Source organism: Convolutriloba macropyga, chromosome 6 (assembly GCF_964194025.1).
Source record: "Convolutriloba macropyga chromosome 6, txConMacr16.3, whole genome shotgun sequence".
NCBI lineage: Eukaryota > Metazoa > Xenacoelomorpha > Acoela > Convolutidae > Convolutriloba > Convolutriloba macropyga.
This window is the reverse complement of record NC_134473.1, coordinates 25775603-25789803: the sequence shown is the minus strand read 5'-3', so window position 1 is coordinate 25789803 and position 14201 is coordinate 25775603.

Genomic DNA, 14201 nt, shown 5'->3' with positions numbered 1-14201 from the left:
TTTTATACCAATAAATGAGGTATGTTCCCCATTTTTTGCGATCAATTGTCGCTAACTCATACATGCACTCCGATAATTAAAAAAACAAAGTAGACCTAATTGCTTTTAAGTTGACTTTCTTCCCTCGGTCACAATTCTCCCAGAACAATACACACAGAACAAAGAATTAAAATGGAACAAAATTGGGTATTCTCATTCAGACTCAAAAATCACCTACAGAGTTTAGTTACTCACAATTAACGAGATGATTGACCAGCCTCCCAAGCAAGCAACAATAAAGAAATCTCCTCATTAATTGCAGTATAATCCCTCAATCTTCTTCACAGTTAAATATTGCAAAGTAATCCCTCAATTTCTCTTATCATAAACTTTAATGTTTTGGTTTGTTGATTGTTTCACTTTTTAGCTAATTTTATTTGGGGCCAATTTGTGCAATCTAGTATTATTTCGAGACAATTCACTTATAAAAGTACCCGGCACATTTTAAAATTGATTTTTGGTTACAGTTCGTTGCTGTTTTGATGCTCCATTTTCATGCTCTGTTTCATATTTGGTTTCCTTAACAGATATGACTAAAACACGCCCTTACAACCGATATGACGTATAAAAATCAACAATGAAAACAAAAAAAGAGGATTATTGGGCAATTAATTTCTTAGTTTGTGTTCATTGTTTTCTCCTGTCTTCCTTATCTTAAGTTTTCATGTTTTGTGGGTTTTTCTTCCCTTGTTTGGTCAATTATTCGGTGCTATTTTGTGAAATTTAGTAATATTTTGTCGTGATACTAGGCCTATTCACTTACAAAGTAGTGACGCTTTTTTATGAGATTTTGGTTTCAAGTCCGTAACAGCTTTAAAAGGTACCAGTTTAAGTGAAAACTAATCACGCAAATTTCTGCTGATGCCACTACCGTCAAACGTATGTTGTGGTGGAAAACAGCTATCAGTTTGCATCTCGCAGGCCAAAGGTCAAAAATGTTGTTTGGAATTTCCATATAGGGCACCGCATTTCGCCGGGAAGTGCAATAGGCAATAGTGTTTTTTATTTGTACAATGTATTAATATATAGGAATAGGTGTGCTGGGCAACCGGCAGCTCTGGGTATAAACTTTACCTCCCCAGCTTAACCCAGTGTTATTTCAAATGCGGCGAGGAAGTCTGGTTTTGCATTAAGAGCTGCAGAAGACAGGAAGTTGGAGCATTATACCAAACAATGTGCCAACATAGGCGTTGAATTTATTCCCATGGCCTTTGAATCAATCGGAGGACTCTCTGAATTGGTCAGAAAGACATTGAAACGAATAGCTCTGCTTACTGACAACAGAAGTTTGTACTCAGCTGGTTTGTCAGTTGCTTTCAGCAGGATTGCGTAATCGATTTCAATCACACTAATGCGAGGAAACGCTATAATGTTGATAGCAATAAGCGCAGAACTGTGAACCAGCTGCAAGCAAAAGAAGCCTCCTTAATTTCTCATGACTTTTGATTGTGCGGGTTTCAGTATCCCAATTGCAAATCAAATAATGTGGGTTCTACTATCCTAGTTGATAACCCGATTGTGTGGGTTTTACTATTCTAAATGAAAACACGATTGATTAAGTTTAATTAATTATGAGTTTTTATTCTTACCTGACCAAAGTGGGGAGAATACAAACATATATTTCCTATCTGGAAAACTGAAATGAACTGTTGAAAATTGATTTATTAAACTGGTGATCTGCTGTTTTATAAACCTAGTCACGTTAACCAAGTTAATTGTTAATTCAAATCTAATCAAATTTTTTAAAAAAATGTTTCAAACCCTAATATATAGGAAAAGTGAAATTTGGTAATAAAAACTAGTAAATTTACTAAAAGTTTTGGTACGGGAAGACGCCCGTAATGTAAAAATTGTAATTTAAATTGTGAAACGGTTTTTAATTACCTCTTCGTTATCTCAGTCCCCAAATGGCTCATTTCTAGCTCAAATATGTACATATCAGAAAAATGGGCATGACTGCTCAAAGGTAGCTAAGACTTAAAACAGGGCAAACAAAATCCGTTTTGAACTACGCTCTCGCATATACTAAGATTACTTAGTTTACAGTGCGCGTGTTCTATCCTTTAAAACAGCAGTACCACGATCAGAGCTGTTAATAGTAAAAATAACGTCAACAAACCAACGAAACAGTTCTCTGTGACCTCAACTCTCCCATAGAACTGGCTATTTGGTAAACTGTCCGATAATATTTTTACGTATTTTCCAGTATCAATATACAGTTTAATTCATAAAACACCTATAATAGAGCATGGGAAAACCCAAGCTATGGTATAATATATACATCAGACTACTGCTTTTAGTACTCGATGTTAAATGTTCCACTCGAACTTCACCCTCGTTTCATTACACTAATAAATCGATCATCAAAAAGCAGCAGTTAAAATAAACACTTTCCAATCCGAGTGAAATACTCTCTTCTTAAATTTGCTGTTTCGATTGTGATAACACATCGTTATGATTTTATTCACAATTATTTAGCTCGTTAGGAAACAAAAGAAAAAATATCAGATCAGCTGCATTTTACCTTAAATAGCAGCTCTACAAAATTTTACCTTAAATAGCCCCCCTCCCCCCAACGCTTAATTTGCAATCCCATTGAAACATGTTTATACATACTTTTAATGTTAAGTAAGTTTATACATGATCATATCTGAACATTATGCATTTTACAAAAGCTAGCAAAGCAATGGTCTGAAAGTATTACGTATTTCAAGGAAATTTTATTGGATATAACGTAGGCATCAACACTAATTTCTATATTATATCTTTTTGGGTGTTATCGGCTACAATAAAGGCTCCATTTTTAAAACTTTTTAATAAAAATATTCTAAAAGTGCCCTCAATCTACCTATACACTTGTGTGCCAATGAAATGCAAATGTCGGTCTTACTATTCACGAAAACTTAGATTTTGGGAATGCTAAAATAATGGCTATATAGGGCTGGGGGAGTCGGTTGCAGAAATAATTGCCGCTTGAATCTACCGAGAAACATTTTTAAAACCTTTTGGTTTGTAAAGGGACTTCATCATTCAAAGGCTTTGAAAAGTTTTTGGGGCGCTATTTTTAGCTGTGTTTGACAAATTGTTTTTTTTTGTTTTATCGGGTATTTTTTTGGGTATTCTTTTGTACATTAGAGAACCAAGGGTACAATTTCATTGATGAATAAAATTGTGGCAAAAAGCTTCGTTTCAAAGTTTGAACTTAGAGTTAAACAACTGAAAGTCTAATTTTTTGTCTTAAATATATGATAAACTGAATAATGTCAAACTAAGAAATCTAAGAAATCTAACATTTGACACATGAATCAAACCGCTATTAATATTAGGCTGCTTTGTCATCGGAAACGAAGACATATGGTTTATTTCAACTCTTGTACATTTTTAAGAAAACTTTTCTTTCAGTAATCTGCAAAACTGTACTCTTAACTTCAATTTCGAATTATATTCAAGATTTTCGTAACTTCTGGTTCTCTAAATACGCTAGAAGAAAATTTTGAGTCCACCTCGGGCGACTAAGATCTTGTTCTAACATATACTTTGAATACGTGTTTTCAATTAATTTTTTTGTCACAAAAAACTATTGTCCCCAGACTTTTGTGACTTTGTGCACATTCGTTTGCAATAATGAACACATGGTTAAAAACTAATCATGCGCTAAAAACAAATGTCATACTCAAGTTAATATTCATCAATTAATTTTCATTTATTTGTCAAAAACGGCCGTAAAGCGGCACTTGCTATATTAAACACTTCAAGAATTGAACATTTTGCAAATGTTCCGGCCTTAACGCAGGGTTCACTCTCCAACTATTTGGATTTTTTTCCAATAGAACACCATAGTTCGGCCCACAAGCTAGTGGTCATATTGCACAGCCCCCCCCCCCCATCAAAAAAGGCTCGAATATTTAATGCATGCAAGAGGATCAAAATCTCTATTGTTCAAATACTATGATCTCATATAATGTTCAAATACTAAGGTAGAATTTGACGTATTTTTACCCTTTGGTTCTTTAAATAAACACAAAAATCCTTGCCCCCCCCCCCCAGGAATTGTTTCTAGCACTCGGGCGAAATCGCCCTCGTATCAGGTCACTATGTCCCTCGGACCGGCAAAAATTATAATCTTACAAATCCCTCAGTGTTGCGCTCACTAAATAGAAAACATTCTTTCATTTTTGCAGTTCTTCGTCAGATAACAGAGTGTTCAATCAGCCGATGTCAATCAAATACTAGTACTTTGTTGAAATCTTTTTGATCCATGCACAGACTTGCTTGGGTCTTCTCGTTATATTTCACAAATATTTCAGTTATCACTGAGTTATGAATCAAGATATGTTTTTTGAGACCAATGCAAGTTTCTTGGAGCAGAATGAGTCTAAGACGATGAAGGGTGTGGCAGTTCCATGTGAGCTTTGTCAATGTATTTGGAGTAGTATCGGATGTATTGCTGGTAGCCAGTGGATCCAGAACAAGAGAAATACGAACACCTGAAACATCAAATACGTCAGTCACAACGACCAAAATCCAGACCATTACGATCCAGATCAAAATCCAGATCAACGACCAAAATCCAGCTTAAATGTTATCCAGAAACCATTACGCAAAAAAATTGCAACCTCAATTCTGCCCTCGTTAAAATTATTTTATTCCACAGGTTGAGTGAGGTTCGCTGGTGGAGGCCTGGATTGAAATAATTTCTAATAACCTCGCGTACCTAAATGTAATGACATCTAATCGCACTTACCAAAGCTCAGCGCATTTAAGGATTGTTTTCTTGCGCACTAGAAATTCTCAAAATGCAAACCTAATAGATTCGTTCGAATTTAATGCATTTTCAGAAAAATACATCCGATTTTCATGCATTTTATGATAACACCTTCTTAGTCACAAAGCAATCTCTGATTAGCTTTCCGAAAAATTAAAAATTAAATCTGCGCTGTTTGTGCGCTTAAAAACAACTGTAATCGATCTACTATGACCTCAAAATTACCTTTGATTCAAAAAATGTTTTGAGCGAAAACAATTTTCAGCCTCAGCATTAGTGTTTGTATATGCTTCAATGACATTCGAGGCACGCGATCAACAAAATTCTTCAAATTAATTTTAATCATTAATCACTGATAGAAAATGTATATATAAACAGTTTTTACTATTATTCAACAGCGATGGGACTTGACGTACACTTAGACAATACAGAAACAGCGGCAAGCACAAACTTTTTTGTGCTGGACACAATTCTATACTGGTTAAAATTTGATGGGATTTTTTCAGCTTAAAAAAGATTGTCTAATTATTTGTTCAAAAAATTCTTTTTTATTTAGGTGTTTCATTGTTCCGAGTAATTCCCAAGATTCCCAACGAAGCGGATTTTCTTTTAATTTACAAGAAGAAAAATGTATATTTTAGAGACAACTCAAAACCTTTTGTTTAGATCATTTCCTGAACACGCAATTTTAAACACGAAAATTAACTCAGTCTAAACATGGACAAAAAATGAAAGCAGGAATTTACAAATACGACGCTCACATGACAAGATATAAAAATAAATTGACAAACTAATGTCAATAAATCAGATTACCCAATAAATGAGATCAATTATGGAGCCATAAAAAAGTAGTTAATGCAACTGTTTAATGACCACACTGTTTAACGATCTATTATTGGACTAAAGCATTCGACAGAACTAAAACAGTTACGTTCAGTTTTCGGTTCACTGCAGTACCTGGGAAATTGTATATAGCGAGACCAATCGACCCCAGCAAACCTTCAAAGAGAGTACTGGAGATGTCAAGTTCTAAATGGTTTTGTACCAACAACGAGGAAATTGAATTGCTTCCGAAAAACTTTAAAATGAAACAAAAAAGACTTCAAATACGGGGAACACTTCAATAACAACTAAAAAACCACCCTCTTGTTGGAAGAAGTACATTGGTCCTCGGAACTAAATTATGACAAACTAAAGTGGACAAAATTCGAGAACCAATCGCAAACAGGAACAAAACTAAATAAAACCGAAGTCGAGGAGAGATTCAATGAAATAGAAGAGCTCGCCATTGTTTGCAGAATACGAGTCAGAACACGAAAAAAATATAAAGCACTGCTTATTGGAAAGAAAATTTAAAGTGGAGTTGGATCATGAACTTTTTATCAACATACTTCACAAACAAAAACCGGGCAAAACTTACATCAAGTACCCAAAACTATGAAAGGAAAGGCTCATAATTTAAATATTTCCGATACGTTAGAGCAAACGATTAAAATGATATTTAAAATAGACTGCCACGTATAATAATCCGAAATCGGAAAACATGTGAACTTAAACTTTCATATAAAAAACTTTTCTAGAACGCAAATAAGATTCAAAACAGCCACTTCTGTAATGCAGTTTCGAAACAAATGATATCCATGTAGCTAAAAAAACAAACAAAATTGATACTTCAAAAGAGGTGTTCGCATCTGTACCGCTCCTAGTGCATATTGGACAACCCGTGTCGAGGATTTGTCGAAAAAATAATGTAAGAATTGCGGTGAATTGCGGTGAAAAAAATGTTTCACTGCAAAGCGCCCGCATCTTTTACCAATGTAACCCATGTAGCTAAAAAAACTTTCGAAGAACATTTTTGTAAGATTTGCTGTGAAAACGGTGACTTTTTGAAAGATTTGCGGTGAATTTAGCTGTGAAACTTGTAGGATTTATGGCGTTCACACCTCGACCCCGGAATCGAATATCGCAATTTGGCTTGATATGGAAGCAGTTATTGAAAAGAAAACATAAAGCAGAGGTGATCTGACGTCGGTGAATCAAGACAATTAACTTGTAAATACAGAAAAACTTATGTACAATTTTACTCACCATAGAAAGTCAATCTTGGAGAAAATTTTTCAAACTATTTGTTGCGGCTGCTCAAGAATCTCAGCGAAACCGATATATCACATTCTGTTTCTGGAGCTTTTGCCGGCCTGGTTCTTCACTGAATCCGATTGTCAAATGATCTCGCAGAAATAATTAGTCGCTCGGACGTATTAAAGACTGTAATATTAAGATCGGTTGATAAAAGAAAATCCTTAGTGATGATATATGTTCAATTTCGTGCTGAAGTTTGTAAAGGCTTCAACCAATAGCTAGTATTGTTGTTAACTTCTCGTCACGTAAGCTCAACTAACTTGAAACTCGCAAGATCTTAAGATCTAGCAAAACTTAACAAAAAAGACTAAAGTTGTTAATGAATCAAATTTTAGTCAATCTGAGAGCCAACTGCTCTGTATAACAGTTTCTAATGGTTCTAAAAACGACACAGTTTCACTATTCAAACAATTGGATTAAAGTAAATAATCAAATATTTATCAATTATAACATCATCGCTACTTGTTTCTGATTGGTTAATCAAGAAAGTGATTTATATCATTGTTTACATAGTAATTGTCAAATTACTGCAATATTTACTTTTATTGACATATGCACGGATGGTTATTACGTGGCTCTAAATGACTCGAATGAAGGGGGGTTTGACTTTTAATGATCACTTATACTATCATAAACTAAACAACATCAGAAATTTAACAATAAATAACAAAATATCGAAAAATGCCAATTTTGTGCCATATAAGTATTAATAGCCCCACATTTGGTACTGATGCAATAAAGTTCGTTGGGACCATGAGTAGTTTAGAGGTAACCTTAACCGTGTGCCATAACCTCGGGTTGCTCAGGTTTTCCCTTCCAAAATCGGGGGGTGTACAAAATTTCGGTCCCTACTTGTAAAATTTTTCAGTTTTGACCATTTATGAGTTTTGACAATTTTCAAGTTTTTTTCAGTTTCAAACATTTTTTCTTGCTGTCTGATGGCTTTTGTAGCTGATTAGAAGTGGCACCAAGATCGCCGGCCCTGTTTTAGATCTCGGAAACACCATCGTAGAATACTGGCAATAACTTCACGACTGGCCGGTTTAGCTCTCCATGTGCCATTTTGACTCTCGCTGATCTCACAACACCGTCGTTGCCAGTGAAGATCTCATTGATTCGTCCCAATTTGTACTGAAAACGTTTCACAAAGTCATCTACTAGCCATGCTAACTCGCCTTCTTTCAGGTTTCACACATGTTCTTTTGACCACTTCGATCTCTGGTTCCATTGTGGAAGATATTTGCAAATCCATCTGTTCCAGATCATGTCGGTATATGATTCAGCCGTTTTGAAAGATTTTGTCAGGTCATGGTAGTGTTCACTGGATGGCATGAATGGTGCACTTGCGCACGCTCGTCCTAGCAAGAAATGATTTGGTGTGAGTGCTGTCAAACATTCAGGTTCGTCACTTACTGCCGTCAGAGGTCTTCCGTTCAGAGTCTACTCTACAAGACAAATTGTTGTGCTGAGTACCTCGTCGGTGAGGCTTCGGTTGTCCAAGATTGCAATCATGACTTTCTTGCTACTTTGAACCAGTCTTTCCCAGATTCCACCAAAATGTGGTGCTCCAGGTGGATTGAATTTCCAAACAATCTTTTCTGAGCTAGGTACTCTCAATCTTAGCTTTGTCCCTTGTCGTTCATGAATGCTTCCAGCTCATTGGCTGCTCCAACGAAGTTCGTTCCGTTGTCACTGATGATGGTGTTCGGGTAGTCACGTCTTGCAATGAATCTTGTCACCGCAGCTAGAAATGACTCGGTGTCCAATGGGTGTGCCACTTCAATGTGTACTGCTCTGGTCGTTAGACAAATGAAGAGACCGCACCATCTCTTCAAGGTACGTTGTAGGAACTTAACTTCAAAGGGACCGAAGTGATCAACTCTGGTATGGGTGAATGGGAACACATGTTCGTCAAGTTTTTCTCGGGGCAGATCTGCCATCGGTGGGTGGATTGGGTTGGCGTTCCTGTGTCTGCATTGGATACATCTCGACTTGATTTTTCTTAAATCGTCTCGCAATCCAATAGTCCAGTTCTCTTGTTGAAGCATGTTTCTCATGTATTCTGTGCCCTCATGTAGGTGGTCTCGATGTACTTTCTCCAACAGAAGTTGTACAACTGGATGTTTCGCTGTTAACTATATTGGGTGTTTCGCATTGTAATCAAGGTTTGAACGCTCCAGTCGACCTTTTACTCCAATTGTTCCATCTTTCTCAATGGAGGGTTACAATTTCGCGATGTTCAATGTTTTGGAGATTTCTTTGCTGTTTACTATTGACTTGGAAACAATCGGGAAGCTTTCGTTTTGAACAAATCGAAACAGTATTTGCTCTGCTTGATGAATTTTGCCGGCTTTAATGGTCCCCTTCTGCTTCGTCTTGAACCTCCTGCAGTATGCAATGACGTTTCTAATACGGTTGAAGCTACTGTATCGTCTCAAGTCAAATAGTTGGTTTAGTTTCGTTTCTGTTAATACAACACTGGTAACCTGCTCAGCCTCAACTTCTTTCACTTGGCACCACGACTTTAGCCAGTTATCTTCACTCCGTTGTAGCAATGCCGGCCTGTTTAGCCATACGGACTCCTTGAGGCCTTCGATGGACATTCCTCGGGTTCCGATCTCGGCAGGGTTTTCGATATTTTGACGTGTCTCCATTGATCCATCGATTAGTTTTCCAGTATTTCCGCTGCTCTGTTCGCAACGAACACTTGTTGTTTCTTGTGCGCTGTTTTTAGCCACTGTTACACTGTAGATGAGTCGGTCCAATGAAAAATTTTGTCAATTCTGACATCATCTTTGCTGAATATCTGCTTGGGCATATGTCTGATGGGTGCCACATGACATTTCTCTATTACATAGGTCAGTCTCAAGGTCGCTTCATCTTGCAGATATGCCACAATGCACATTGTTTCTCCTGGTGCATCTGTGAAAATATGAAGTCTCAGGTTTAAACATCCAATTTCGAAATAAAATCGATTTATTGAAATCGTCCTTATTTCTCTCAACTCAGAGCGCCAATCAATGAACAGTTTTTAGTGGTCTGCTGACAATTCTTTGTCCCATGCTTGCCCTATTGCTGCCGAGATGCTTTTGAGTAGAAACGGCATCCTTATGTTGAAGGGTGAGCATATGCCAAGAGGGTCGAACGCTGCTAAGACAAACGATAGGACAATTCTTTGAGTTATTTTTGATGGAACTTCTTGCTCAGTTCCACGACAGACAACAAGATTGTCTGTGTCCACATTCCAGTTGAGTCCTAGGATTGAAGATGTTGTGGTTCTGCTTCAAAAATTTTCACGAATTTTGTTGACGTGTCTGCTTCTGGGATCTGTGACTTGACTTCATCGTCACTGGCTATCCATTTCGTCAATTTGAATCCACCTTTGACCAGGATGTCTCTGACTTTCTGGTAGATTTCGATTGCTTCTTGAAGGGTTCTGACTGAATTTAGGAAGTCCTCTATGTAGAAGTTTTGCTAAACCATTCTGACGAGTCTTTCATGGTTGACTGCATTTTCTTTCGCCACTTGGTTCAAAGCGTAATTTGCACAAGTCGGCGAGCTTTTCGCCCCAAAAACATGTCGTGTTTACACGTCAGCTTCTATTCTCTGCTCTGGATCTTCTCGCCAGAGAAATCTTAAGCATCGGCTGTCATCGCTTGGGACAGCAACTTGAAGAAACATCGCTTCTATGTCGTCTGAAAGAGCTATTTGGTGTTCTCGGAAGCGAAAAATAATTCCGATCAGACTCTGCAGCAGGTCTGGTCCTGTTAGAAGTTTGTCGTTGAGGGCAACACCTTGATATTTTGCTGCTATGTTGCACACTATTCTGATTTTTTCATGTTTTTGCGGGTTTATGACAAGATGATGTGGGAAGTACCATTGCAGTTTGTCCTTGGTTTCATTCAGTTCGGTTTGATCAACTTTCCGAACGTATCCAGCACTGACATCCGTGTCAATGGTATCATGGTAGCGCTTTTTTAGAGTTTCGTCTTTCTGCAGGTGTCGTTCTAGAGACTTGAGTTAACCCATTTCAGAGTAGAAGTTGTACGGTATTTTCAGTTCGTCCTCTCGCCACAGAAGTCTAACTTCGTATCTTTCACCGTTGAATCGTGTTGTTTGCTCCAACGTCTTGATTTGCTTGTTGCTCCTCTTTTTAATGCCGGGTGATATCGCAGTTTGAAGCGGACTCGAAGCTAGGACTCGATATCCCACCACTTACTCAACTGGTTTGCTAATTTATCATCTGCAATTGATGTTGCTGCCTGTTTCGTTGATAGCGGACCAATTTGATTTTACTGCCAATGGTGCAGCTTTGTCTTCTGACTTCTTGAATTCGAAAGGGTGATGAATGTCGTAACAGTTTTGTCCATGGATCACTTGAACCTCGTTTAGGTTTTAGGTCTGGTTTGGCAAGTGCCTCAGATGAGGGTAACGATCTTTCATTTCTTGCAGCTCCACAATCTGGTCACCCAAATTTAGTTTCTCGTGCACTGATGTCAATGTTCGAGAATTCTCATGGGCTGAAACAGCTATCGGCACTATTTCAGTCTTGACATGCTGTGAGCCATGGATCCCTGCTATTGATAAGGACGCTTTTTGGCCTTGAAGTTGAGGTTAAGATAACACTGATTTGTCTACAAATGAAATCGAGGATCCTGAATGACACATTGCTAGTACATTTAGCCTTAAGTGTCTGTCTGTCAGCTTGAGTTGCACAATTGGGAGTCCTCCTTGGATGATGTTAGTTGCTACTGCCGTTGTAGCATCTGAGACACTCTTTGTAGTATCCCTCTCCAGTAAGTCGCTGTGCAAAAGTCTGTTGTGTCGCCTTCCACAGCTGGGTACAATACATGTCCTGCTTTTGCAGACCTTCGACATGTGACCTGGTCTCAAACAATTGAAACATAGTCGGAACTTCTGGACATGCTCTCGTCGTTCATTTACTATCATCGATTTGAACTTTTCACAAGTTCAAATGGGATGTTGTCCCTTTTTGAAGGGACATTCGAGACGCTTGGGTTTGCTTAAATCGTCAGCATTTGAAGCAAAGTACTCGTCTCTGGTTTATCACGGCTTTAGAAGCTATTTCTGTCAAACGACGAGTTTATCTCTGCTAACAAGTTTTCATGAATTACTGCTTTGGGGGCAAGCAACTCATTGAAAACAATTAAGTTGCCTCTCAGTAGTCGACGATCTTGCATATACTGCAACCACTGTTCTCTCAGTTGAGGAGAAAGTTTTCTTGTTGTTGAACTTAGCCCTGCTTCTGCTTCTAGTTATTATGTGTATCCAAGTTGAGTCAAGGTGTTCACCACTTTTGTCAGCACACTTGCAAAATTGACGATGCTCGTAGAATCGTCGTGGCGATTTGGAGGATGAGTATGTATTTTCTGGAATTGCGCGTTGACTATGACATCTGACCTGCCATTCATCTCACAGAGTATACCCCAAGCAAGATCGTATGATTGTGAGCTGAATCCCATTCCCGATATTGCTGCTTTCGCTTGACCCTGTAAGACAGGTATTGCATCTTTTCAGGTATTGCATCTTTTCTGTATCGCTGATTGGCGTTTGATGAACAGCAACATCAAAAAGACCCGACCACTCTGTCTATTCCAGAGGATCTCCTGAAAACTCAGTCAGTTTTAGTTTTGGCAAGCGATTGGCACCACTGCTTAGTACTGGTTGGTAATTGACTTGGAGATTTTTTTGGTTCAGTGTGCTCCTGCTTCTGCTCTCGGCATGCCTGTTCTGAGAGCTATTAATGGGACCCTGACTCCTGTTTCTGTCTTGAAACGCCGTCATTGTCAACGGCGCTGGTGGGTCCGTTACTCTAATTATTTTCTGGCTTCTTGAGAATGCTCGGTTCTATCAGTTGCGTTGAGAAAAGTCCTTCACCCGGTTGGAATAGCGGGGTAGTTTTAAGGTAGCTGCTGAAACTTTTGTCAACTCTGTCCTATGAGACGTTCGTTGGAGGACCGATAAAAACGTTTGAAGATAGTGGCCCTCTAGGAACAGACTGTTGAGCTACTGATTCGACACAACCGGCTGTCCTTTCATGATTGCGTCTTGATCCAACACTTTCTATCTCGTCTGCCACTGATCCAGATGCCCTTGAGCTTCCATCGGTCAGCTCAATTTTCAGACGTCTTTGTTCTTCGTCGGCCTCTGATTTCTTTCTTTTGTTTTCAAAGGCTCGCTCATGCTGTCGAAACGCAGTTCGTCTTCTTGTTGTTTCATCTGTAGACGTAACTCCTGTTTTTGTTGTAAACGTAACTCTTGTTCTCTTTGCTGTTGTTGTAACTCTTGTTCTCACTGCTGTTTTAGTTGTTTCTGTTGTAATTGTAATTCTTCTTGCTGAGGACAAAAATCTATTTACTCAAGCTCCTGCTCTAATTCCAGCTGCCACTTTTGCAGTCGTTGCTCTGTTTCTCCTTTCCGATGATCGCAAGCTGGCGGTACTAGGTTGTTTTCTGCTTCCGTGTGTAGCAGAATGCCTGGAAGAGACCTCCACGTTCTCTTCAGCGTTTCTATCGCTCCATTTTCTTGTATCAATTACAGTTTCGTTTAGATCTTTACAACCAGCCGATGTGGATGACACTAACGATGTTTGGCTTCCACAATCCTTGCTGTGCCTGTACAACTTGATCAGGTCTCGATAATGACACCTAATATCACTGAAATCCACAAACTCTTCGGTGCGAACTTCTGGCCTTGTTATTCGAATCCGTTCTGTGTACATCTCATCTAGCTTTTCTAATTGCTCTTCCATTTTATCACACAATATCTGTTTTTTTGAGTCTCTTAAGTTTTCTGCCCTCAAGTTCTTTTCCAAATTTGACAGCTCATTAAAATTTGGTTTAGTAACTTCCGATAATTTGTATGCCACTAGTATGTCTCTCAGACAGTCAACGAATTCAGTGCGGTAAATTTCAATGTCTCAGAGAAAAGGCACCTTTGCAACTACCCATCCCAAAACTTTACTCTTTTCTTCTAAGATACGCTTGGTGTCACTGTCGCAATTTTCAAAAAAACTTTGGTTTTAATAGTAACATCTGCTGTTGTCTGTTTTCCTCGAGTTCATCGTAGGTTTCAAAGAAACATTGATATGCTCCTTCTGCGGACACTGTTTTCTTCTGAGCCAAGTGACTTTCACATCAGCAAGGTGTCCGTCAAATGTTTTGAGCATTTCAGCTTGCTCACTTTCTAGCATCTTGAGTTGGCTGACATCTTGTAGTCAGCCGTTTTCCAATGTCTA